The 23,205-nt window shown below is 46.9% G+C and overlaps 1 pseudogene across 1 annotated transcript in view; it reads right to left on the reverse strand.

Annotated features, from left to right (window-relative positions):
* LOC311233489 (solute carrier family 23 member 1-like) overlaps positions 1 to 23,205 on the reverse strand; it is a 136,423-nt pseudogene that overhangs the window by 75,655 nt on the left and 37,563 nt on the right. Inside the window, exons 5-6 of the transcript XR_014621069.1 lie at positions 19,995 to 20,100; positions 17,045 to 17,174 (exon numbers count right to left, since the gene is read on the reverse strand). The product of XR_014621069.1 is annotated as a solute carrier family 23 member 1-like (transcript). The remainder of the gene's footprint in view (positions 1 to 17,044; positions 17,175 to 19,994; positions 20,101 to 23,205) is intronic.

Genomic DNA, 23,205 nt, shown 5'->3' on the forward strand with positions numbered 1-23,205 from the left:
TAACCTTACCCAAGCGTGAGTCGTCATACTCATATCTAAACCAACCAACCAATCATAGTGGGTTTTCTACAGGGAGTTTTTTTTCTCACAAATCTTTATTTAGTCTGTTTCTCAGGATAGTAGCGTGTAGCGTTTTGCTCACGCTACGTCACTACTTGATTCTAAAAATAGCTGCACTACAGAGAACGCTACTTGGTTCAAAAGTAGCGACGCTACCATCACGCTACTGAGAAATGTAGTTAAGGTATGTAGCGTCGCTACTTGTAGCTAGCTACTGCCCATCACTGGTATAATACCAAGAATAACTTCAGTATGAGTACAGGCTGTACAGCATATTTTGCATATTGTTAAACGAGCCAAGGCTAGCTTGCGTAAATTAAACATAGACTTACCATCACAAGAATTGAAGGGGGCGAGATATTCAGCTGTCCACAAGCCATAATCCACTTTTTTTTTTTAAATCCACTCAAAAAGAAACTCCAGTAACAGTCCATACCATGGGCATGTTGCATCTGTCCCCGTCGTTTTAAAAAGCAGGAATGGAAAGCAACGGCATTCATGACTGCATCCAGTTAGCCATATATCTTCTTGTTAGCCAAAGTACCACCAGCTAGAAAACTACAGAGTATATCGTCTTCCTCTGTCTGTTGATTGTTTCTGAATTGAGATATCAGGCTGATGAGGTCGAAACTTTTTCACTCCAGTGTTCATCTCTCAAAAGGTATTGTTTTGAGGGATTTACCTGCATTCGAGGTTGGAAATAATGTTCTGCCTCCATGATCCATGGTAGCTACTAGTAAGCTAGCAAACTCTCCGGTCTGTGTGGAGGGAGTGACAATACAGCATTTGACCCTGCTTGCTTGGAGCGCTAGAAAAACACGCCCCGATTACATCATATTACACCATATTTGAACGCACTGATAGGCTAAATGTATTTGCTTGACCTATTTAATTGGCTGCGATGATACAGTGACGCGCACAGTGTGCGCGCTATGTCTATGTGCCCAGCTTTAGAGGTACTCATCTCTATATCATATCAGACAGTGATGTCATGTGAATCACAAAACAATGATTTATATTTGATATATTAACGTTATTGTGCATTTGAAACACAAACGTACTTATAATGAGTAAATATTATTCATTTTAAACATGTTTATTTTATTTTTAGGGGTCTAAAATAAAAATAAAACATTTTCTTCTTCTCCTGCTCTCTTTACCAGGGGGGCGGCACCCCAGCGCCCCCTATGGGCCGGCCGCCACTGCCCCACAGCCCAAATGGAATGATAAAAAAATATATATATCGACTATCGGCAAATTTCGACCAATCAAAGTCGACTATACAAATTCTTTGTCGAGGACAGCCCTACTGGATACACACAAATAGTAAATGGAGCCACGCTGCAGTATTTTTTTTTATCCACTTTTTCTCCCATTTTAAATTTTTCTCCCATCCCAATTTCGTATCATCCAATTCAACCCTCCCCTGTCTCGAACGCTGTTTCTTGCCTCCCACAAGCCGGCTGCAATGTGGACTAAGGTCGCTTTCACATATAGTTCTGGTGGACTCGGTGCGGTTCTGGTGGTGAAGTTGCAACATTGTTGCATTCTTCATTTGGTTCGCCTGCGTTCACATAGCAATCTGTCAGGCGCACCAAACTATCTGAACAATGTCACGCGGTCGAAAAGGGCGCTCGTCTATTGGACAGTGGAAATGTGTGTGTGGCTGCGAGCAGGGCCGCCTGGGAGAAATGCGAGGCCCTGTGCAAGATTTAAACCCCCCCCCCCCCCTAAAAGGTAAAAAGGAAAAAAAAAAATCATACAGTCAACATATTCTTAAATAATAGCGCTGCCCGAGGCTAGGCATGATACAGTCAACATATAGCAAGAGAGAGAGCGAGAGAGAGCTCCCGTTCTACAGTCAATATACAGTGTTATCGCTGCACAGACCCGGCAATGCCCCTGACCCTCCACCAGAGCAAGGCCAGAGAGAGAGAGAGAGAGAGACACACATTGGAAAGAAACAACCCAAAACCAGAGCAAATTGAAATGCTATTTGGCCCTAAACAGAGAGTACACAGTGGCAGAATACCTGAGCACTGTGACTGACCCAATACTAAGAAGATCCTTGACTAGGTACAGACTCAGCAAGCACAGCCTAGCCATCGAGAAAGGCCGCCATAGGCAGACCTGGCTCCCAAGCGAAGACAGACCCACTGCACACAAGATGAGGTGGAAACCGAGCTCCACTTCTTAACAACCTGCCCACTATACCAAGACATACTTCCCACAAATTGCAAACACCCAAAGAGACTTTGAAAACATCGACAATAACTCAAAACTCCCATACCTACTGGGAGAAATACAAGAATGTGAAATAAAGCCCATTTGAATTGAAGAGAGAGAGATAGATAGAGCATGTCTGTGTGTGTTAGAAAGAGAGAGATAGAGAGAGAGCATGTCTGTTTGTGTGTGTGTGTTAGAGAGAGAGCATGTATATGTGTGTTAGAAAGAGAGAGAAATATAGAGAGAGAGCATGTCATTTTGTGTGTTAGAGAGAGATATAGAGCATGTCTGTGTGTGTTAGAAAGAGAGAGAGAGAGAGCATGTGTGTTTGTGTGTTAGAGAGAGAGAGCATGTCTGTGTGTGTGTGTGTGTGTGTTAGAGAGAGAGCATGTATGAGAGAGATAAGCAAAGATGAGCCCCTAAAGGATATTCAACTTTTAATGGAAGAACAAAACAGAAGGAAAAGATAACTTCACAAAGGCAACATGAATATACATAGATCCAAAAGGACAAAGATCAAGACTTAAATCCAAAGAGAAGAGGGTCTATACCAGAGAAAACAAAGTAGCAAGGAGGCAATGGCCGACATCAGCTAAATAGGCTAACTGCAAATAGAGTAGCCAGGTACTGACACCAGGCCACACACCGTTAGCTACTACAACAGCTAGCCGGCCCGTTTGGCTCAATATAACGTTAGCTAGCCGGCCCGCTTTGGCTCAATATAACATTAGCTACAACAGCTAGCCAGCCCGTTTGGCTCCCGAGAGAGAGAGAGAGAGAGAGAGAGAGAGATATCCACGGCGGAAATAGAATAGAGTGCATTAAAAACTCACCAAACGTCCAAGAGGATGGAGACAACCGTGTGGAGTTGACGAAGTTCATCTGCCGAATGACCGTCCTCTTCATCTTGGCATAACAATGCTGCACGCGCTCTCTCTAGGTTAGCTAACGCTAGTTAGCCTTTAGCTAAGCTAGCTACTAGCCGATATCATCATGGCTATCCAGACTGAACCACACGTTAGCACTCGATATTATAACGTAGCTAAAGCTAACTAGCTGCCTTTAGATAAGCCGACATGGCTAGCCTGACTGAACTGTCTAACATGCAACAACTTTCATCTTCAGTCGATCTGCCGAATGACCGTCCTCTTCCTCTTGGCTGGCATAACTAAGCATAACCTCCAAAGCTGCACGCGCGAAATAGTCAAACGCAGCTGGCGCACGCCGGCGTACACATGATGTGTCTGCTGCAGAGCCCCAGAGCTCCAATAGTGAGTATGTCTGCTGCAGAGCCGCAGAGCCAGGAACAAGTCACACACATTCTACAAATGTGTCTAATGTGAAATATATAAGCATATAAGCAAAACTAGATTTTAGGTATGTGATGAAAAAGGGCCTCGCGGGAAGGGGGGCATCGCAAAAAAAAAAGAACGAAAAAAATAGAAAAAAAAAAAATTATTTATTTTTTGTGCGAGGCAAACCTTCCCGCGAGGCCCTGTGCGACCGCACTGCTCGCACACCCCCTGCGGCGGCCCTGGCTGCGAGCCTGTGTGTGCGCGCACGCGTGTGTCTGTGTGTGGACTGCAAGCTCTGTCTGACTCCAGATCAGCGGAGGCGAGTTGTTCTATTGAAGCCGATTACCACCATCCTCTCGCTAAACAACTTGTACACCACGTTGTTATATATATATAATTGTAACTGAGGGGTTACAAAACCCTGACTGTATTAAAGATTGTGATAGATTAAACCACTGCTAGGTATGTACTTTAATTACTGGCCAGACAGTACATCGAATAGATATGGTGGACACTCATAATAACACGGCATTGACAAAGAAATAGTATTTGAGGGTATTTTATTATTATGCAACATTAGGTTACAGAATGAGAATTAGGGTCGCGCTTGTATGGCGAAGAATATGCATAAAGTCAGTCAGTAGCATAAGTCACTGGGAATAGAATGATTCCTACGATGGGTACTAGGCTGACGCCACCTGGCGTATAATAGCAATTATAGAAGGCAACGCTGGTACCGCCTGGAGACACTGGGTTCCTCCCAGAGGTGTAAGGTCTGGAGGATAGAGGAATGTTCGGATACTCAGTCTGATTCAATGAAGAATAAGGGGGTTCACGTACAGAAGCCAGTCCTTGTAAATCCAACGATCAGCAACAAAAGCAATAACTGTAATCCAATGCTCGATAGCAAACGATGATAGCCAGCCAGCCTCGGTCCATGAGGCCAGCCCGAATGTAAATCCTCACAAGGTTAAATCCCAAACGACAGTGGAAATTAACGATGCTCTTCTCCGGGTAACACGTTCCACAATCAATATAATCCAACCAGTAATGGTTCTGCAATCGCCGCCGCCGGTTCTCCTGTGCACATGTCCAGCAGGTTCTCCGACTAGGCCTCCTCGTGTGCTGGTACTAAGGTATTTAGTCCACGCGCACTGGCTAAGGTCCACTAGCTAACACGAACGAACCGCTGGGTAATGCTACACACGAACGAACTGTGGTTGGCACGATATACAATAAATGAATGACTAGTTACTTCACATTAAACTAAGTCGAACTTGACGTTACTGCATTAAACTCTGACACTTTACTATTCAATTCGCACGTGGTTCTCAACGCTCTGTTAGACGCACTGCTGTTCACTTCACTGTTACCGAACACTACTGCTGCCGTGCGCACCTGCGCCGTATATATACTTAAGTGATTATCTAGTCCCAAACCTCAGTTCTTGTCTGGAATCAATACGCTGTCTCCGGGCATGTTACGACATGCCTGGGTTCGTCTTTGAACCTGACTTTGGGGGCTTGCGGGCTGGCGCCTACGGGCGTTATCCAATAAGGAGAGCGAATATTACTGTGGTTCGAACGCAGGTTTAAAGGGATATACCGTGTATATATAAATAATATACAATGTATATAAAACAATAAATGTAGATTCTCAGCTTTAATCTGGCCCTTTACAACAGCCGCCTCCTAATTAGTCCGCACCTAATTAGTTAAGGGAGACAGATTAATAGTCCAGTCAACTGCTCAATATCTGTTGTGAGGAGTAGGGCAATCTACAAAGTCAGTGGGTCATGATCGTCATCAGGGGAGTCAGGGAGCTCTGGCAACTCTATCAGCCTCGCCACGGGTCGGGTGTAAGTCCTCCCTTGGACAATAACTTCTGCCGCTCTGACCTTCCCGTCGGCACCAGTGATCACTTTGCTTACGCGGCCGGCCGGCCACATAGCTCGGGGTAGTGACTGGTCTATGATCATAACGACTGTGTCCACTTTTAAGTTGTCCCTGTCCTTTACCCACTTCTGACGGGTTTGGAGGGACGGTAGGTAGTGGAGGAGGAAACTGTTCCAAAACTGGTCAGCCAATACTTGACTGTATCTCCACATTCTTTGGCCGTTCGCTTCTTCAGGTCTGTACACCACCTGTGGAAGGGCAGGGTCCAGCCGCCCAATCAAGAGAGTGTTTGGGGTGACTGGGTCGACGTCTGCTACATCACTTGAGACGTACCCGAGGGGCTTTGAGTTCAATACTCCCTCGATCTCCGTGAGGACTGTCATGAGGACTTCTTCCGCCACGGTCTGGGCCCCAAGCACGGCGTACAGAGCTGTCTTTATGGAACGGACTTCTCTTTCCCAGGTTCCCCCGAAGTGAGGGGCGTTTGGGGGGTTGAACTGGAACTCGATCTGAGAGGGAGCGAGGCGGGTCTTAAGTTCTGGGCCCATGGCCTGGAAGCTCTCTCTCAGTTCTCTTTCTCCGCCTTTGAAGTTTGTCCCTTGATCAGACAACAATACAGACGGTTTCCCTCTTCTTGCTGTAAATCTCCGGAAGGACATGAGGAATGAATCCGTACTCATGGTCTGCAGGAGTTCTATATGCACTGCTCGGGTGGTCATGCACTTGTATACAATGCCCCACCTCTTCTCTGTCCCTCTTCCTTTCTTGACGTAGAGCGGGCCGAAACAGTCCACGCCTGTGGAGTGGAAGGCCTTCTCGCCGAGTCGGAGGCGGCAGGGAGGCAGGTCGGCCATCATAGGTATGCTGGGCTGTGCTCGCCACTTGCGACAGTCTAGACAGGTCCGCTGGAAGCGACGTATAATAATAATAATAATAATACTTCGTTTTATATAGCGCCTTTCAGAGGACCCAAGGTCGCTTTACATAAGGGGGGGGGGGGGGGGGAGATAACAAGTCAACAAACATAGTGGACAGACACAACACATACATATAAAGTGAGAAAGTTAGGGGTTGAAGGCCAGGTTGAAGAGGTGGGTTTTGAGCAGTTTTTTAAATGAGTCCAGAGTTGGGGTGGTGCGGAGTTCTGCGGGGAGGGAGTTCCAGAGGGTGGGAGCTGCCACACTGAAAGCTCTGTCCCCGAACGTCCGCAGTCTGGTTCGGGGGATGGAGAGCTGACCAGTGTCCGTGGATCGCAGGGACTGCTTCTCTTCCTTGCAGTATCCAGTAACGACGTCGGATCTCAGCGAAGTCTCTCTCTGCCCCAGCGTGGTGCACATCCTCGTCGTATTTCTTTATGATAAGCTTGGTGACCTTATGTCGACTGTTGAGGACGATAGGTTGCTTGACGTCATCCGTTAAGTCCGGGGCCCGTCTCAGACGACCACCCACCCTGATGAGGCCGTGGGTGTCGAGCTCGGGGGCCAAGTGGAGCAGTCGGCTGTCTGAAGGGATTGGCTTTGTTCCCTGCAGGCAGTCTAGCTCATCTGGAAATGAGTCTCTTTGGGCTCGCTGTAGCAGAAGGAGTTCTGCCTCTGCGTAGTTCGATGCGTTAATGTCTGTAGTGGGGGGAACCTCAGGGTGGTGCCACAAGAATGTTTTTATCTGCGCACTCTCAAAGGTTAGGCAGTCGTCTATGTTAGGGTCAGTGGGGGCTGGGATGTGCGTCAGTCCACAGAACATAGATTTCTTGATCTCTGCCTCCTCTTGACTAGCCTCCCGTGGGGTGGGGGTAGGCCACTCCTCCTCCGGGAGCTTGAGGAACTCAGGACCGTCACTGTAAATATTAGGACGTGTGAGGTCATCTAGGGACATCCCCCGTGTGATGACATCGGCTGGGTTCTGTTTGGTGTCAACGTACCTCCAGCACGCTGATCCTACCAGGTCTTGAATCTCGGTGACTCTGACTCCCACGAAGACCTTGTATCTACAAGAATCGGACTGGATCCATGTGAGTACGGTCATGGAGTCTGACCACAAGATTGTTCTTTGCACCGTTATGGTGAGTTCACGTTGTATCAACGTGGCGAGTTGCGCGCCTACCAGAGCTGCGCAGAGCTCTAGACGCGGGGTCGATTGTTGCTTGCGGGGGGCTATTCTTGAGCGAGCCAGGATGAAAGCTGTGTGTACTTCTCCTCCCTCCTCTCGGGCTCGCAAGTAAGCCGCACTGTGGGTGGGAAGTAGCTCCGGCGAATGTTCACATTTTGGAGCGAGCTGAGTTCTCTCTCCCACTCTCTCCAGGTGGAAGCTAGGCGGTCGGGTATGGGGTCGTCCCAGCCCTGTTCCTTGTCCCACAGTTCTCGCACAAGCATCTTCGCCCGAGTGGTGTAAGGTAGGATACACCCCAGCGGGTCGTATTGGCTTGCGAGTGTTCTGTATACGCTCCGTCTAGTGGTCGGTAGAGGGGTCGACCTTCCCTGCTCCTGGGTCAGGGGTGTGTGCTTGTAATGGAGCGAGTCTGTTTTGAAGCGCCAGACGAGGCCCAATGTCATTTCCTGTGCTTCACCTGGGGTGGTCGCCATCCAGGTCTCGCTGCTTGCTGCCTTTGTCTCTGGGGAGAGGCTGCGAAGTACTTGAGGGTCACTGCTGGCCCACTGCCTAAGATCGAAGCCGCCTTTGATCAGGGAGGCGCGGAGCTTAAGCAGGAGGGCTTCGGCTTCTTCTGGCGTCGAGACGCTTTGTAGACAGTTGTCCACGTAGAAACTCCTCTCTACGCTTTGTCTGACCTCCGCGTCAGCTTCAGGGTCTTCTGTCACGTGTTTTTGTAGTGCGAACGTAGCACAGCATGGGCTGCATGTGGTGCCGAAGGGGAGGACCTCCCATTGGTAGATGGAGGATTGCTCATCGTTGATCCTCTCTCTCCATAGGAACCGCAGCAGGGGCCTGTCCTCCTCCACCAGTCGCACCTGCAGGAACATCCCTTTGATGTCGCCGCTGATGGCCACCTTGTCTTGGCGGAAACGTAGTAGTACGCCGAGGAGGGAGGGGCCGAGTGTCGGGCCGGGCAAGAGTAATTTATTCAGGTTCTGTAGTCCGATCTGGTAGCTGCAGTTGAATACAATGCGGTTCTTGCCGTTGTGGTGGACCTTGTGGTGGGGCACGTACCAGGATTCAGTCGTCTGGTCGGCCTCTTGATTGTCAATTTTCTTGATATGTCCCGCTGTGATCAGTTTGTCGATCTCAGCGCGGTACACAGTGGCTTGAGTGGGGTCCTTGGCTAGACGCCGCTCGGTGTTCAGTAGATAGCGTTATGTCGCTTCTTTGGAGGCGTGGAGGGTGGGCATCCCCTCTCGCCTCAAGAGTGGAGTTGCGTATCTCATCACTCCGTCGACCTCGACCCTCTTTGTCTTCTGCTCGAGGAGAGCTATGGCATAAGTGTCTTCCTTTGAACGAACTAGTTTCTTTTCGTTCTTAAAGGGCATCGCGTCTAATGTCCATAGTCTCTCGACGTGCTGCAAGAGGGTGGTGTCGTCTTCGTTTATCCTCGTGTAGAGGCAGCGAGTGGCTGTCGGTCGGTTGGAAGACCCGGAGAGGGGGCCTTGTAGTGTCCAACCCAGGCGGGTCTTGACCGCTGCTGGACAGCCTCTGGGCCCGATGTGGACCTGGTCCGTTGGGACGATGAGGTGTGCGTGGTCGGATCCTATGAGCAGGGTCAGGGTGGCGCCGTCGATGGGCGGTATAGGTAGTTGACGTAGGTGCACGTATTTCTCCGTCAGCTGTGTGATGGGGTAGGTATACCGTGACAGACCTATGTCGTGGCTTGTGAAGGCGTTAGTGATGCTATACCGCTTCTCGGGCTGCTCGACCGCTGCTATCGTGAAGGAGACGTTTTCACCCTTTATGGTCTTTAGGTCTCTTCTAATGGTACGGATTGTCATTGTTTCTTCGGTACCCCGCAGACCCAACTGGGCTGCGGCGGAAGCGAGGAGGAGAGTCTTTTCTGACCCATCATCTAGGACGGCGTAAGTGTCCATGACCTTGTCCTCGTAGCTTAGGAGCACTCGGACCACCTTCAAGAGCACTCGGGAGCTCCCGCTCTTCGCAGGGTCTATATACATGACATTTACTCTCGAGCTGCTTTGTGGTACGGGTCTCCTCTTGTTGCTGTCGTGCAGGACCTCCAGGTGGGCGCCGTCGCACTTGCTGCATCTTTTCTTTAGGCGGCACTCAGCTGCCATATGGCTGCGCGTGCAGCGGAAGCAGCGGCGGTTCGCTTTGATCCACTGACTCACCTCGTCAGCGGTCAGCTTCTTGAAGGTGTCACATTGAGACAGCCAATGTTCATTTTCACAGTACTGGCAGGCAATCTTCCACTTTCCCTTCACGTGGGGGGTGTGGTGGTTCTTGTGCTGCGGCACTGACTCGGCCTGGTGCATAACTGTCACTGACCGGCGGTTGTCATTGAACCTCCGCGGTCCATCTCTAGGGCTAGAGCCACTCCACACGAATGTGTCCAGTCGTAGACTGCTGACCTCCCTGGCGAGGAAATCAGCCAGGTCTAGGAGGGATGGTTCTGGGCCGTTGGGGTCACGGTGGTCTTTCTGCCGCCGAAAACGCTCTTGACGGGCTGGAGGGAGCTTCTCCAGTATCCGCTCCACGTTAGAATTTGCATACAGTTCATATCTCCCCTTCTCCTTTTGGGACCCCAGCATCCCCATGAGGGATTGTACCTTGATAGAGAGGTCATCCAGTGCTCTATTGTCTTTGGCTGGGGGGAGGCGGTCGATATCTCGTATTTCTTGGATCACGTAATCCCATATGCGTCCATAGCGCGCGTCGAGGGCCACCAGAGCAGCTGAGTATGGGGTGCTTGAGTTCGAATATGCCAGCGCTATGTTATGCGCTCTGGGCACCTTGAGATGCTTGAGGAGGATGGCATATTTATAAGACTCGTCGTGGACATCGGACATTATAGTCTCTAAACACATGCGTAATTCTGTGTACTGTGCTCTGTCCTTGCGCATAAAGTCTGGGAACGTCGGTGTGCCAAGGTAAGACGCCATGGATGGCTGGGACACCGATGAGCGTAGGGGGAGAGGCCTCCTGGGCGAGTCTCCCCGTATGGGTGGTCGTGGGTTAGTACTGGGTGGGTACCAGAGGCCGGGCCCCCAGGTGCTGTTCCTCGGTGCTGACTGTACATCAAACTCACCCTTGAGTTGGGTCGGGGGTTTGTAGCGCAGTGACTCGGGGCTGAGGTCGGGGCTGTACTGGGCCTCCTGGTCCAAAGTAGGTTCGTGCTGGTGGGCTTGATATCCCTCCTCTTCCTCCGCTAGGTCTTGGAGTCTTCTAGTTAGTCTCTCGGCGACGTAGACCGGTTCTTCCCGTTGGCTGGGTCCCGTATGGACCGGTCAGGGAGGGGGCTCGGAGACGTGGGCAGGTTCTTCCTGTTGGCCGGGTCCCGTGTAGCTTTGTCGGGTAGGGGAAGGTGCCCTAGACCCGTGTCGTGATGATCTCCGGGAGCTCCGTGTGGAGAGAGGGGGGGTCGCCCTGGCGATCAATTGTTCTATCATCTGCGCCTGTAGCCGGTCGCGCTCCGCTTCGCGCTGTGCATTGGCGTGTTCTCGCTGGATGTTCTCTTCCGTCTGGAGGCGCCTCTCCTCCAGTCTGATGCGTTCGTGCTCACTCCGTTGTTGCGCCTGGAGGCGCTCTCGTTCCGCTGCAGAGTGTTCGCGCTCGCTAAGTTGTTGCGCCTGGAGGCGCTCTCGTTCCGCTGCAGAGTGTTCGCGCTCACTAAGGGCTTGTGCTTGGAGTTGCGCGTGGAGGCGCTCTCGTTCCGCTGCAGAGTGTTCGCGCTCACTAAGCGTCTGTGCTTGAAGACGGTCGCGCTCACCCTGGAGTCGGTCTTTTTCGGTTGAAGCTGTCAGCGTGGCGATCAAGGCTTGCGCCAGTCTCTGGTCAGCCTCGCTGGGGGATGACACTGATGGAGGTGATCGATCGCTGACAGGGCTTGGGGGAGACCTGTTCTCTTGGCGTGCTCCGAGGTCTATCTCTTGAGCGCGGTACTCTTCTCTTGGTTGCGCGCCGAGGTCTGTCTCGGGTACGCGCTCTTGGGTTGGTTGTGCACCGGGGTCTATCCCGGTGGCGCTTTCTTTATCCTGGGGCGCTCCGGGGTCTATCCCGGTGGCGCTGTCTTGAGGTATAGTCACGTCATGTCCCGCTTGGTCCCCCCGGTGAGCTAAGTCAGTTTCGTTTGAACCCACTGGGGTCTCTACTGGAAGGGCCGACAAGTCGATAGGATTGGGCATGCTTAAACTATCCGTTTTATCCGTATTTAACGTCTGTTTAGATAAGCTAGGGGGTCAAACTAAAGCGAAGTCCTCCAGGTATGGAGGTGGCTGACGTTTGCGCTGCGGGCGCTCTAGTTTGGGGGAGCCGTTTGGAGAGTGTCCACCGCTGTCCATATCAATATTAATATGATATTAAAGATTACTGATACCCTCCGGCTCGAAGGACCAATTGTAACTGAGGGGTTACAAAACCCTGACTGTATTAAAGATTGTGATAGATTAAACCACTGCTAGGTATGTACTTTAATTACTGGCCAGACAGTACATCGAATAGATATGGTGGACACTCATAATAACACGGCATTGACAAAGAAATAGTATTTGAGGGTATTTTATTATTATGCAACATTAGGTTACAGAATGAGAATTAGGGTCGCGCTTGTATGGCGAAGAATATGCATAAAGTCAGTCAGTAGCATAAGTCACTGGGAATAGAATGATTCCTACGATGGGTACTAGGCTGACGCCACCTGGCGTATAATAGCAATTATAGAAGGCAACGCTGGTACCGCCTGGAGACACTGGGTTCCTCCCAGAGGTGTAAGGTCTGGAGGATAGAGGAATGTTCGGATACTCAGTCTGATTCAATGAAGAATAAGGGGGTTCACGTACATAAGCCAGTCCTTGTAAATCCAACGATCAGCAACAAAAGCAATAACTGTAATCCAATGCTCGATAGCAAACGATGATAGCCAGCCAGCCTCGGTCCATGAGGCCAGCCCGAATGTAAATCCTCACGAGGTTAAATCCCAAACGACAGTGGAAATTAACGATGCTCTTCTCCGGGTAACACGTTCCACAATCAATATAATCCAACCAGTAATGGTTCTGCAATCGCCGCCGCCGGTTCTCCTGTGCACATGTCCAGCAGGTTCTCCGACTAGGCCTCCTCGTGTGCTGGTACTAAGGTATTTAGTCCACGCGCACTGGCTAAGGTCCACTAGCTAACACGAACGAACCGCTGGGTAATGCTACACACGAACGAACTGTGGTTGGCACGATATACAATAAATGAACGACTAGTTACTTCACATTAAACTAAGTCGAACTTGACGTTACTGCATTAAACTCTGACACTTTACTATTCAATTCGCACATGGTTCTCAACGCTCTGTTAGACGCACTGCTGTTCACTTCACTGTTACCGAACACTACTGCTGCCGTGCGCACCTGCGCCGTATATATACTTAAGTGATTATCTAGTCCCAAACCTCAGTTCTTGTCTGGAATCAATACGCTGTCTCCGGGCATGTTACGACATGCCTGGGTTCGTCTTTGAACCTGACTTTGGGGGCTTGCGGGCTGGCGCCTACGGGCGTTATCCAATAAGGAGAGCGAATATTACTATGGTTCGAACGCAGGTTTAAAGGGATATACCGTGTATATATAAATAATATACAATGTATATAAAACAATAAATGTAGATTCTCAGCTTTAATCTGGCCCTTCACAACAATAATAATAACAATATAATAAGCCGCGTTTTTTCTTCCTTCTTCCCAAGATGCACAGTTAGATAGATAGATAGATAGATAGATAGATAGATAGATAGATAGATAGATAGATAGATAGATAGATAGATAGATAGATAGATAGATAGATAGATAGATAGATAGATAGATAGATAGATAGATAGATAGATAGATAGATAGATAGATAGATAGATAGATAGATAGATAGATAGATAGATAGATAGATAGCACTTCCTATATTTGGTTCGTGTTTGGTCCGATGAAGCGAACCGAGACCTACGTTTTCAGGCGGACCAGAGTTCGCCTGTTTGGTCCGGCGGACCGAATTCGACCGCATTCACACAAACCCGAAAAACCGGACTATCGATTTCTGGTCCGATAATCCGGACCAAACAGCCCTTGTGTGAAAGCGACCTAAGTCATACATAGCACGAGTCCCCTCCGATACTCGAGGTAACAGCAGTCACATCTTTTCACCTGCGCTGCGCGATCTTTCAGGGGTCTGGGCTTTGGAGGGGCCCCGCCCCCATCGCTTCCTGATTCTACTGCGCAGGCGCACCAACCGACCTGTAGGAGTCGCTGTCCACAACGCGAATAGAGAGCGAATATTACTATGGTTCGAACGCAGGTTTAAAGGGATATACCGTGTATATATAAATAATATACAATGTATATAAAACAATAAATGTAGATTCTCAGCTTTAATCTGGCCCTTCACAACAATAATAATAACAATATAATAAGCCGCGTTTTTTCTTCCTTCTTCCCAAGATGCACAGTTAGATAGATAGATAGATAGATAGATAGATAGATAGATAGATAGATAGATAGATAGATAGATAGATAGATAGATAGATAGATAGATAGATAGCTAGATAGATAGATAGATAGCTAGATAGCTAGCTAGCTAGCTAGCACTTCCTATATTTGGTTCGTGTTTGGTCCGATGAAGCGAACCGAGACCTACGTTTTCAGGCGGACCAGAGTTCGCCTGTTTGGTCCGGCGGACCGAATTCGACCGCATTCACACAAACCCGAAAAACCGGACTATCGATTTCTGGTCCGATAATCCGGACCAAACAGCCCCTGTGTGAAAGCGACCTAAGTCATACATAGCACGAGTCCCCTCCGATACTCGAGGTAACAGCAGTCACATCTTTTCACCTGCGCTGCGCGATCTTTCAGGGGTCTGGGCTTTGGAGGGGCCCCGCCCCCATCGCTTCCTGATTCTACTGCGCAGGCGCACCAACCGACCTGTAGGAGTCGCTGTCCACAACGCCCGATCCCCACCCATCAGTTTCCCTCCCCCTAATACTGCCAATGTGTATTAGAACGGACGACCAGCTAAACTGAAAGCAATGTAGAGCGCTGGGCTCAAACAGGCGAACCCAGCGTTCTCCAGCATTCGTGGTGAGCGCATTGCCCACTGCACCACGTAGCTAACAATCCAATAGACAACATATTTTTTTTTTGTATCTACTTTTTCTCCCCATTTTCTATTTTTCTCCCATCCCAATTTCGTATTATCCAATTCTACCCTCCCCTGTCTCGAACGTTGTTAGACCATGCCTCCCACTGGTTGGCTGCAATGTGGACGAAGCCTTGCATCATGTGTCCCCTCCGGTACACGAGGAGGCAGCCGTTGCATCTTTTCACCAGCACAGCGCAATCTCTCAGTGGCGAGGAGTAACGCGTGGGAGGCTCACGCTGCCCCCGATACTTCCTGATTCTGCTGTACAGGATAGGGCTGACCCCTATTAGTCGATTAGTCTACTAATCGGTCGAAAGGAGCCGTAGTCGACTGGCCAACCTCTTAGTCGAATATATATAAAAAAACAAATATATATATTTATAATTATTATTATAATTTTTTTTATCATTCTTTCCAAAAGAAAAGAGGCCTAGAAGCGTGGCTAACGCTAATGGCACGCATACCAGAGGCTAACTGCCTACGAAAACAGGCACAGAGGCACTGAAAGAGGATTTCACCCATCTAATGAACACACTAGACTAGACAAATATCAAGATGTGTCCATCAGTGGACCAATTGCATGCTTTTGCAGAGGACAAGAAGCCTTCAGTCGACTCCTTCAGACATTAAGTACCCCCCACAGCCCGAATGGAATGATACAAAATTAAAATAAATTAAAATAATTAAATGTATTTTGTATAATTATTATACTTTTTTTTTTTTTTTTTTTTGACCAATAGTCGACTAACGGCAAATTTTGGCCAATCATAGTCGACCATCCAAATCCTTAGTCGGGGACAGCCCTAGTATAGGCGCACCAACCGACCTGTAGGAGTCGCTGTCCACAACGTCCGATCCCCACGAACGACCAGCCAAACCGGAAGCAACGTCGAGAGCTGGGCTCGAACCCAGCATCTCCTGCGTTAGTGCCTTGCCCACTGCACCACTTAGCCGCCCCCAATAGACAACATCTAACAGAAGTTAACCCTTTAATTACAAGTCAGCCCTGGGTGAGGCCTTGAATGAATCTAGCTGAGTAACGTTGTTTGGTAAGTGAAGGGATAATTATATATTGATATATTAGGTAAGTGAAGGGATCATTATGTATATATTAGGTAAGTGAAGGGATAATTATTAGGGCTGTCAGTTTATCGCGTTTAGTAGATTAATTAATTACACAGCAAATTATCGCGTTATGAAAATTAACGCAAATTTAATAAAAAAAAAATATTATTTTCTTTTATTATTATTATAATATATATATATATATATATATTTTTTTTTTATCTCATTAATAACATAGAATACACATTTATAGATTTTTTCTTTTTTAAATGGACCATTTGCATGTTCTAGGGACATCTATGGATCTCAGGGAATGTATTCCCAGTGTCAGAAATACTGTGTCTGTTACTAGGGTTGAGTAAATGGTAATGAACCAAATGAGAATATCAATTCAATTATAATTTTTTTTTATCTTTGACTGTGAATAACACCATACTAAAATTGATTAGACCTGAAAAATCTAAGCAAATGAATAAAGGGAAGATGATTAAACAGAAGGTTTTGTAGATATAGTACTGAATTCTGCCATCCGGACACATGCCATTTGAAATATGATTATAGAATATAGAATATCAGGCCTAAAATGGTTATGCGATTAAAATGTGATTAATTAGATTAATTAATTAGAAATCCTGTAATTAATTAGATTAATTTTTTTAATCGCCTGACAGCACTAATAATTATATATGTATATATTAGGTAAGTGAAGGGATAATTATATATTATCTGGCTAAAACACACTTGAGTAAAAGTTTAAAAGTTTCTACTTTTAAATGTACTTAAGTACTAAAAAGTAAAAGTAAAAAAAAAAAAAATTCTGACTGTCTATTCTTCTGATAGCAGGTGTTTAATCAAAGATCCCCGCTTTCTAGTCTTGCACAAGGACCAATCAGCATGGGTATGGGCAGGTTCATTTTTCATTGATGGGGATTTGATTGGCTGTTTTTAAATAAAGTGCGGCCGCAGGATTAGTTCGGCCAGAGAAACAAATACTAATTAAAATAGTTTGACCTGCGAGATTTGAACTTTGTACTTTGTAGGTCTGCATTTTAAATGCAAGGAGTAAAATGATTTTTTTTGATTTTTGAGTAAAAGTACAAGTATACAAACCTAATAATACTCGAGTAAAGTACAAATCCGCCAAAACAGTACTTAATTATTGTAACAAAGTACAATTACTCAAGTACTTTACACCCCTGGTCACAGGACAGCTTACCAAACAGAGTGCAGAACATTCCTCCTAGGATGGGATCCGGCAGAGAAGCGAAGAGAGCAGTGAACTTTCCCACCATCCCCAAGACGAGCATGATGCCTGCTCCATACTGGACCACACGTCTGCTGCCCACCTGTTAATTCCCAAAAAAAATTTGAATAGACAAATGTGGCTGGGGGAACTGATGAAGCATGAATGGACTATAGGTAAATAAAAACAATACACACAAAAAAAAACATTAAAAAAAATTAAAAAATGAATCCGATTATAATCTATTCTAACATATTATAATCTATGCATTTCGATTAATCGATGCATCGTTACACCCCTAATTACTATAATACTACTATTACTATAATACTACTATTAATACTGCTCCATATACTAGACACGTCTGCTGCCCACCTGAGGAGACATATTACTACTATTACTATAATACTACTATTAATACTGCTTCATACTGGACACGTCTGCTGCCCACCTGAGGAGACATATTACTACTATTACTATAATACTACTATTAAACTGCTCCATACTGGACACGTCTGCTGCCCACCTGAGGAGACATTACTACTATTACTATAATACTACTATTAAACTGCTCCATACTGGACACGTCTGCTGCCTACCTGAGGAGACATTACTACTATTACTATAATACTACTATTAATACTGCTCCATACTGGACCACACCCCTGCTGCCTACCTGAGGAGACATATTACTACTATTAGTAATTATAAGTTGTCAAAACAAAACTTTGTGTCTTCCCGCTATGCATATTTCGTCCAATTCTTGGCAAGAAGGTTGGTAATAAAAATAAATGCTACTCTCTTTATAGATCTGTCAAAATCCTTTGATACAGTTGATCATCACTTACTTTTAAAAAGGTTATATAGTATTGGTTTGGATAGTGGTGCATGTGATTGGTTTCAGGATTATCTATCTCCTAGGCATCAGTGTGTGAAATCGGTTCCTGCTCGATCTGAATTCTTGTCCAAACTAAAAGTGTGCTGCAATGGTCAGTTTTGGGTCCTGTCTTTTTCACTATTTATATGAGTGATATTGTTTCTTTGAATGACTGTCATGCCCATCTGTATGCGGACGATACTATTGTGTACTGTATCATTGACACTGTTCAGTTGGCCATTAAGAACTTGCAGATTTCTTTTAATGTTGTTCAGGAAGTTTTTTTATGTTATTCCTCAATGCTAGTAATAGTGTTATTCAGATCTAGACATGTTGATTATGTTGAAGTACATATATCTACTGTAAGTGGTTCTAAAATTGAGAGAGTCACGGAATATAAATATCTTGACTTGTGGCTAGATGAGACGTTTTCATTTAAAGGGGACATGCATTATAAATGCCTTTTGTCTGTGTTTAGCACGGTTTTATAGTAATACAGGTTAGTATCAATTGGTCTGTGTCTCTAATTACCATATTGACTCATCAGTCTAGTCTCGAGTTCACGAGATCCTCCCTCACTCAACTAAACTGTTCTGATTTGCATGATTAGCATTGATTTACATAGCTCCACCCCTGGTTGTACTCACATCCACGCCCACATCAACCATTATAGAGCAGAGACCAGAGACCGCATTGTAACCCGACACTTCCTCAAACGGGGTTTGACAGGCAGAGAACGAGCGAGAGGGAGAGAGAGAGAGAGAGGGATGGCGGGAGGGACTGCAGAGCAGAAGTGTGTGTAAATGTGTGTGCGCCATCTCTCTCCCTCGTCGGACACACACACACACACACAAACTTGACTGCGTGTGTGTCGGGGACGTAGGCATAGTGTAACCCGACACTTCCTCAAACAGGGTTTAACAGGCAGAGAACGAGCGAGGAGAGAGAGGGAGAGAGAGAGATAGAGAGAGAGAGGGACGGCGGGAGGGACTGCAGAAGTGTGTGTAAATGTGTGCGCGCCATCTCTCTCCCTCATCGGGGACACGCACATACACAAACTTGACTGCGTGTGTGTCGGGGACGCATCTCTCCTCTCTCTCTCCCTCGTCGGAGCATTACACACAAACTTGACTGCGTGTGTGTCGGGGATGCGTGATTTTTTTCCATAGCCGCAGTTTGCGAAGACACTCTCTGATTGGCTAGCCCGCGTACAGCAAAGACCCTCTCTGATTGGTTTAGCTCCGAAGGGTCTCTTCCGCCTTGTACATATATATTCTCTACTTCGAAGTGGTTGTGCTTTGGCCCTCTTTCGAAGTGGGTTATGCTTAGAGTTAGGGTTAGGGCTAACCCTAACCCTAAGCATAACCCACTTCGAAATAGGGCCAAAGCATAACCACTTCGAAGCAGAGAATATATATGTACAAGGCGGACATTTCTATCGCAGAGCCCTTCGGAGCTAAACCAATCAGAGAGGGTCTTCGCTTTACGCGGGCTAGCCAATCAGAGAGCGTCTTCGCAAACTGCGTCTACGGAAAAAAAATCAACCGTCAGGGACGCTTCTCTCTCTCTCTCTCTCTCTCTCTATCTCTCTCTCTCTCTATCTCTCTCTCTCTCTCTCTCTCTCTCGCTTGCTCGTTCTCTCTCTCTCGTATGTATCATGCTGTGTGGGTGATTGTCACTGAAAGCGCTTATGGGCGGAGCCCATCCAATAACAGGCTGAAATCCTGAAGCTGGAAAATGATGCTTTTGAGTACTTGATTAGAAATATAAAACAATGATTTTTATTTTTTTTTATAAACCTTACAGATGTCTTCCATAGACTCACAGGAATTGTGTAAAGTTGCCCAAATAGTGCAAGGAATAGCAATGCATGTCCCATTTAAGTTCCATGTGGATATTCTTATATCCAAGCTGCAACAGAAATAGATCCAACTTTCCAATGACTAGTAGAAAGAGGATTGTTGAAGCTGTTTTCTTATTAATTTTGAACTGCGGTGATGTGATGTATAGGCATGCTGCAGCTTCACCATGTGTAGCCTCAGTTACCTTGGTGATGCCCAGCACACCTATATTTGGACTGGAGGAAGTGGATCCATTTCCTGTCCCTAAAAGTCCTGCAATGATGCAACATATGCCCTCCGTGAAGATCCCCCTGGAGACAGGATGACACGGTAACCATCAAAATAACAACAACAGCAAAAACAATAACAACAAAATAACACTACCAACAAAATGGGAAAGGTGATATAAGTTAACAAGCTGTTAATCTTTTCAAGAAAAAAAAGAAGCCAAATCCTCATCTTCAGCTGGACGCTGCTCAAACAGATATTTTAGAGGATTTCCCATACTGATAAGACTGTAGGATGTTACTGTAGGATTAGAGTTAGGATTAGATATCAGGGTGGTTACAGTAGCTCTGGTATCATTATAGCTGATCAGGTCATAGTTCCCTTGTGGTGCTAAAATCTATTTCATGTTATTCTGAGTCAATGTGCTAAGATGTTAGGGGTAGCCGTTTTTCCTGTGGTCGATTAGTACTTTATTGACATTTTAAGCAAGATCAGCCTGAAATACAGTCATCAAAATAGCGTAAAGTAGCAGCGGGAGACAACGTTGAGGTAGCTCTGAATATAACTCTAAATATATTTCAGTGCAATATATCTGAGTATAGTACAGTAATCACAGAGTGGGTGTGGTGTGTGTGCAATGTGTATGTGCAGTAAATGTACAGTATGTGTGCATGCAGGTTGTTTCCGTGTCTTGTGTGTTGTGCTCGTCTATTTACATCCATGTGGGTGTGTGTGTGTGTGTGTGTGTGTGTGTGTGTGTGTGTGTGTGTGTGTGTGTGTGTGTGTGTGTGTGTGTGTGTGTGTGTGTGTGTGTGTGTGTGAGTGGTGGGTGGGCAGGCAGCAGGCTGTTAGTGTTATTTGTTCATGAGCCAGATTGCTTGGGGGAGAAGAAACTGTTCTAGAGCCTTCTGGTTAGGGCTGTGTGGCTACGCAATCATTTTCCAGACTGCAACAGCTGAAACTGGCTGGGGTATTTGATGATCCCGTGGGCTTTGCTGACACATTGTCTGTTGTATTTATCCTGGATGGAGGGAAGCTCGCATCCACTGATGATCTGGACTGTTTGCATAACCCTCTGTAGTGATTTGCAGTTTCAGGCAGAGCAGTTTCCCTACCAGACTGTGACCACGTGACCGGCGTCCTCGTTCATGTTGAGGTTCTCAGTGATAACCAGGTTGTGACCAGGTGGCCGGCGTCCTCGTTCATGGTGAGGTTCTCAGTGATAACACAGCATAACATGAAGCTGTTGACTCTCTCCACCACTGACCCATTGATGTCAATGGGGCCAAGCTTTGCTCCTCCTCTCCTATAGTCTATGACCAGCTCCTTGCTCGTATCTACGTTGAGAGAGAGGTTGTTCTCTTGGCACCCCTTTGCCAGGTTGGAGATCTCTTCCCTGTATAGGCGACCTTGTTGTTATCAGAAATCACGTCTAGCACTGTTGTGTCATTAGTGGACTTAATTACCATGTTGGAGCTGTGTGTGGCTACATAGCTGTGGAGCTGTGATGATGATGGCTGTGAATTCCCGGGGTAGATCAAACGGATGGCATAAAATGGAGGGATGTTCCAGGTCCGGCGACCAAGAACGGGAGAGAATCTTCATCTCCTTAGAGCTGCACCATTTGTTGTTGGTAAGGAAGCAGACCCCACTGCCTTTGGCCTCCTCCGTTCTGTCCGCACGGAAAACAGAGAAGGATTCGGAAGGGCAGATGGCTTGTTTCGGCATGAGGGGGGTCAGCCATGTTTCTGTCAAACAAAGGATGTTGGAATCTGATCCTCGCCCTGAGGTCATCCAACTTGTTCTCCAGCGACTGGACATTGGCAAGAAGAATGCTCGGCAGAGGTGGACGGTAAACAGCCTTTCTTAGACTATTCCGTATGCCTCCTCTCGTTCCCCTGCATTGATGCTTCCGTCTCCTTGGAAACACTCTGCCATTTTCTTTGTTGTCGTCTCAGCATATATCCGTTAGCCAATCCTGGTCAAAAGTGTCGTTAAACGGCGGTCGGGTAGCGTAGCAGACTAAGCGTCTGTCTACCACCACAGAGACAGTGGAATCGAATCCAGCTGTGGTGCTTCCGGGTTGGCCGACCATCCATACTAACACAATTGGCAGTGTTAGCGGGTGGGAAACCCGGCGAGGGTGGGTCCTGGTCGTTGTAAACAGCGACTCCTACAGTTCGGTCGGGGCGCCTGCACAGCAAGGGAAGGATCTAGGAGAGGTAGTGTGACCTTCCACACGTTACACTCTCCCAGTGAGAGTCCGCGCTGCCAGGTGAAAAGAAGCGGTGGGCTGGGTACACATGTGTCGGAGGAAGCATGTGATAGTCTCCGCCCTCCCGGGCCGACGGTAGGGGGTAGAGTGCGCAACGACCAGGAAGGGGATTGGGATAACGACTAATATTGGGATGGGAGAAAAATCGGAAAAAGAAGGAGGAAAAAGATAATTAAAAAAAATTATAATAAGTGCCGTTAAACTCCTCTTTCAATCTGGAGTGTAACGTTTGGGGTTTCTATCCTCTCTCAGGATTGGAAACCCTACTGCCATTCTGGAGTACTTCATCCTGTTCTCTGCAATTACCTCTTGATTGTCACCTGTGATTTGTTGTCACTAATTACTGCGTGTGGTTTGCTGGGTATTTTGCCTTTATAGTAATCTTTTGTTCTCCTGTCTGTTGTCGGATCTTCAACAGAAGTACTGCGAGCAGTCAGCCTCGGACAGAAGTGGGGCATCTGGTCCGGTTTTGTTATTATGTTGTGTTAAACTATTTTCTCCGTCTTCAAAGTCAAAGTCAAAGATTTTTATTGCCATGTATGGACGAATCCACATTGGAATACGGGTACATGAGCAAACACTGTGTAAACAGTACAGGAAAAATATGTAAAAACACAGACAGTATAAAAAGGACAAATGCTAAAATTTATATCGAACATCCCCTAAAAGTGCATATCATAGTTAAAACAGCGTTTCCACAAACCTGACTAAAAAAACTAATAAAAACACAGAAACAAAATAGGATAAAATACAAAACTAGCCTTTGGAGTCATTCAGGCTCCGCACAGCACTGGGGAAAAAGCTCTTTGTAAACCGAGAGGTAGAGCGGTAACGTCTGCCCGAGGGGAGGGGGACAAAGAGGCCTGCGGCTGGGTAACCAGAGGGGTCGTTGATAATGCCAGAGGCACGGGAA

The sequence above is a fragment of the Notolepis coatsorum genome (assembly GCF_963971535.1).
Source record: "Notolepis coatsorum genome assembly, chromosome: 8".
Lineage (NCBI taxonomy): Eukaryota > Metazoa > Chordata > Actinopteri > Aulopiformes > Paralepididae > Notolepis > Notolepis coatsorum.